This window comes from Periophthalmus magnuspinnatus, chromosome 8 (assembly GCF_009829125.3).
Source record: "Periophthalmus magnuspinnatus isolate fPerMag1 chromosome 8, fPerMag1.2.pri, whole genome shotgun sequence".
NCBI lineage: Eukaryota > Metazoa > Chordata > Actinopteri > Gobiiformes > Gobiidae > Periophthalmus > Periophthalmus magnuspinnatus.
Window position 1 is genome coordinate 5,912,955 of NC_047133.1, and position 4,801 is coordinate 5,917,755.

A 4,801-nucleotide genomic window follows, 5' to 3' on the forward strand; every position below is an offset into this window, starting at 1 on the left:
CCAGGTCTAAACCAGGACCAAACCAGGACTAAACCAGGTCTCAACCAGGTCTAAACCAGGTCTAAACCAGGTCTAAAGCAGGACTAAACAAGGTCTAAACCAGGTCTAAACCAGGTCTAAACCAGGTCTAAACCAGGACTAAACCAGGTCTCAACCAGGACTAAACCTGGTCTAAACCAGGTCTAAACCAGGTCTAATCGTCGTCTAATCTACTGGAGACTAATGCATGGATAAGTCTCTCTAAGTCTGGTTTTGACAGTATACTGTCGTGGAAAAAATCTAAATGGAAAGTAATTCATTTGTGACTCCTGGTGAATTATGTAATACAAAAAAGGTTTATTCTTTGTTACAGCAGATACAGACAGGACAGGGCCCAGACCTGCCCTGGACACAGACTGGGAGCCTTCTGGTGTCCCCGACTCTGATCTAACAGGATCAAGACTGAGACTCCGCCTGCATCAGCGTTCAGGCGGATGTCATTTGTCTCCTTGATAAGAGCCTCAGTCTCAGAGCTGTGGTGGGTCTAAACCTGACTGGAAAACATCAAAGGAGTTGTTAATTTGGAGAAAGTTAATAAGCTGTCTGTAAACAACTTTTTAAAGGACTTTGCCTAAAACGGCAGATTTGAGATGGGTTTGGGAATTGTTCAATATTGTGACATCAACTATTCTTTAGGAGACGTTTGATAATTATAGTTTTCAAAGCTCTTGGGAATGTTCCAGATTGAAGTGACATGTTAACTGTGCGAGCGAGTGGTGATAGTAAACTGCTGAACACAGACTTTAGAAATCTAGTGGGTAACTCATGGAGGCAGCTATGGACAAAAATGGAAATTGGCCCCAATCTTCATGTCTGACACTAAACATTAATAAACAGTTGGTATGTATTTTATCTAAGCCAACACAGTTAAAGACATGTACAGCATCTTAACAGAGTAAAAATAAATATAATAGAAACAAAGTGCCAAGGGTTTCATTTGGACCAGACCTTGTCTTTCAAAAGGCATATAAAAAGTGCACAACTCAATCCAATACAACATCTCTTCCCTAAGACACTTGCACAGTTTGACAGTAGAGGTCGCTTCCACATATTTCAATGCCATGATGATCCCACACGACTCACTGTGTGTCCTGCTGGTCTCAGGCCAATGAGGGTTCACATAAATCTCTCAGATCCATCTATAATCAGGCAATAAAGGCACTTCTTAAAAAAAAATAAACTTTATCACCACTGAAATATTCTAATTAAATACAAAACGCTCAGTTTTGACAGTTTAATTTTGTATTCAAATCTAAGAAACATCAAAATGATTAATAATGCAGATCCATCTTCTGTGTGATCCACTCACAAAAATTCCAAAAAGATCCTTGGCCTTAGCTCAATCAGCCCGTCTTTTCAAACCATCACACAGTGAAATTAGGGTCTGGTCTGGGTGTGGTCTGAGTCTGGTCTGGGGCTGGTCTCCGGTCTGGGTTACAACCCGAGACAACAGTGCACACCGACTCCTCCTCAGACTCCTCCTCAGACTCCTCCTCAGACTCCTCCTCAGACTCCTCCTCAGACTCCTCCTCAGACTCCTCCTCAGACTCCTCCTCAGACTCCTCCTGCAGATGCTAAACGACGTGTGATTAAAGATGATTCAATACATTTTTATACAGATGATCGTGTGAAGTGCAGTCGCACTAATGCAGACGAGTGAAGTCAGTCACACTGAAGGGCTGTTTCACCTGTCTGTGTGTTTCACCTGTCTGTGTGTTTCACCTGTCTGTGTGTTTCATCTGTCTGTGTGTTTCACCTGTCTGTGGGTTTCACCTGTCTGTGGGTTTCACCTGTCTGTGGGTTTCACCTGTCTGTGGGTTTCACCTGTCTGTAGGTTTCATCTGTCTGTGGGTTTCACCTGTCTGTGGGTTTCATCTGTCTGTGGGTTTCACCTGTCTGTGGGTTTCATCTGTCTGTGGGTTTCATCTGTCTGTGTGGGGTTTCACCTGTCTGTGGGTTTCACCTGTCTGTGGGTTTCACCTGTCTGTGGGTTTCACCTGTCTGTGGGTTTCACCTGTCTGTGGGTTTCATCTGTCTGTGGGTTTCACCTGTCTGTGGGTTTCATCTGTCTGTGGGTTTCACCTGTCTGTGGGTTTCATCTGTCTGTGGGTTTCATCTGTCTGTGGGTTTCATCTGTCTGTGGGTTTCACCTGTCTGTGGGTTTCATCTGTCTGTGGGTTTCATCTGTCTGTGGGTTTCACCTGTCTGTGGGTTTCATCTGTCTGTGGGTTTCACCTGTCTGTGGGTTTCATCTGTCTGTGGGTTTCATCTGTCTGTGGGTTTCACCTGTCTGTGGGTTTCATCTGTCTGTGGGTTTCACCTGTCTGTGGGTTTCACCTGTCTGTGGGTTTCACCTGTCTGTGGGTTTCACCTGTCTGTGGGTTTCATCTGTCTGTGGGTTTCACCTGTCTGTGGGTTTCACCTGTCTGTGGGTTTCACCTGTCTGTCGCACATTTGAAAAACAAGATTCTTTTATTAACTCAGCCATTCATAAAGTTTCACAAATGGATTTTAAAGAAAAGTACAGGACTTGTGTCATTCGCTCCACAGAGCTGATCAGTCTTGAGCTTTAAACTTTTAATATTTTTTGTAAAGTTTACGGGGAATGTACTTCTGGAACCAGGGGGCGCTCTCTGAGGATCGCCATACTCACTCTACAGACATAGTCCTGGTTCAGTCCTAATCCAGTTCTCAAGGTCTGTGTAACACTGTGTTTTTTTTCCTCTGTGGTTTCTGTTTCTGTGTGGTTTTGTGTCTCTGTGGTTTTGTGTCTCTGTGGTTTTGTGTCTCTGTGGTTCTATGTCTCTGTGGTTCTATGTCTCTGTGGTTCTGTGTCTCTGTGGTTCTGTGTCTCTGTGGTTCTATGTCTCTGTGTTTTTGTCTCTCTGGTTCTATGTCTCTGTGGTTTTGTGTCTCTGTGGTTTTATGTCTCTGTGGTTCTTTTTCTCTGTGGTTCGGTGTCTCTGTGGTTCTATGTCTCTGTGGCTCTATGTCTCTGTGTCTCTGTGGTTCTATGTCTCTGTGGTTCTGCGTCTCTGTGGTTCTATGTCTCTGTGATTCTGTGTCTCTGTAGTTCTATGTCTCTGTGGTTCTATGTCTCTGTGGTTCTTGTTCTCTGGGGTTCTGTCTCTGTGGTTCTGTGTCTCTGTGGTTCTATGTCTCTGTGGTTCTTGTTCTCTGTGGTTCTGTGTCTCTGTGGTTCTATGTCTCTGTGGTTCTGTGTCTCTGTGGTTCTATGTCTCTGTGGCTCTATGTCTCTGTGGTTTTGTGTCTCTGTGGTTCTTGTTCTCTGGGGTTCTATGTCTCTGTGGCTCTATGCCTCTGTGGTTTTGTGTCTCTGTGGTTCTATGTCTCTGTGGTTCTGTGTCTCTGTGGTTCTATGTCTCTGTGGTTCTATGTCTCTGTGGTTCTTGTTCTCTGTGGTTTTATGTCTCTGTGATTTTGTGTCTCTGTGGTTTTATGTCTCTGTGGTTCTTTTTCTCTGTGGTTCTGTGTCTCTGTGGTTCTATGTCTCTGTGGTTCTTGTTCTCTGTGGTTTTATGTCTCTGTGGTTCTGTGTCTCTGTGGTTCTATGTCTCTGTGGTTCTTGTTCTCTGTGGTTTTATGTCTCTGTGGTTTTGTGTCTCTGTGGTTCTATGTCTCTGTGGTTTTGTGTCTCTGTGGTTCTGTGTCTCTGTGGTTCTATGTCTCTGTGGTTCTTGTTCTCTGTGGTTCTATGTCTCTGTGGTTCTTGTTCTCTGTGGTTTAATGTCTCTGTGGTTCTGTGTCTCTGTGGTTCTATGTCTCTGTGGTTCTTGTTCTCTGTGGTTTTATGTCTCTGTGGTTTTGTGTCTCTGTGGTTCTATGTCTCTGTGGTTTTGTGTCTCTGTGGTTCTGTGTCTCTGTGGTTCTATGTCTCTGTGGTTCTTGTTCTCTGTGGTTCTATGTCTCTGTGGTTCTTGTTCTCTGTGGTTTAATGTCTCTGTGGTTCTGTGTCTCTGTGGTTCTATGTCTCTGTGGTTCTTGTTCTCTGTGGTTTTATGTCTCTGTGGTTTTATGTCTCTGTGGTTCTATGTCTCTGTGGTTTTGTGTCTCTGTGGTTCTGTGTCTCTGTGGTTCTATGTCTCTGTGGTTCTATGTCTCTGTGATTCTTGTTCTCTGTGGTTTTATGTCTCTGTGGTTCTGTGTCTCTGTGGTTCTATGCCTCTGTGGTTCTTGTTCTCTGTGGTTCTATGTCTCTGTGGTTCTGTGTCTCTGTGGTTCTATGTCTCTGTGGTTCTGTGTCTCTCTGGTTCTATGTCTCTGTGGTTCTATGTCTCTGTGATTTTGTGTCTGTGGTTTTATGTCTCTGTGGTTCTTTTTCTCTGTGGTTGTGTCTCTGCGGTTCTATGTCTCTGTGGTTTTGTGTCTCTGTGGCTCTATGTCTCAGTGGTTCTATGTCTCTGTGGCTCTATGTCTCTGTGGTTTTGTGTCTCTGTTGTTCTATGTCTCTGTGGTTCTGTGGTTCTATGTCTCTGTGGTTCTTTTTCTCTGTGGTTCTGTGTCTCTGTGGTTCTTGTTCTCTGGGGTTCTATGTCTCTGTGGCTCTATGTCTCTGTGGTTTTGTGTCTCTGTGGTTCTGTGTCTCTGTGGTTCTATGTCTCTGTGGTTCTGTGTGGCCACATAACTTTTCTTAAAGTGACACAGCTCCACGTGTTGACTCGTTTGGTCACTGCCTTCAGCTGCACCTGCCTCAGTTCGCCGCCAGGTGCCGCCTCTGCGCCATGTGACGCACAGGTGAGAG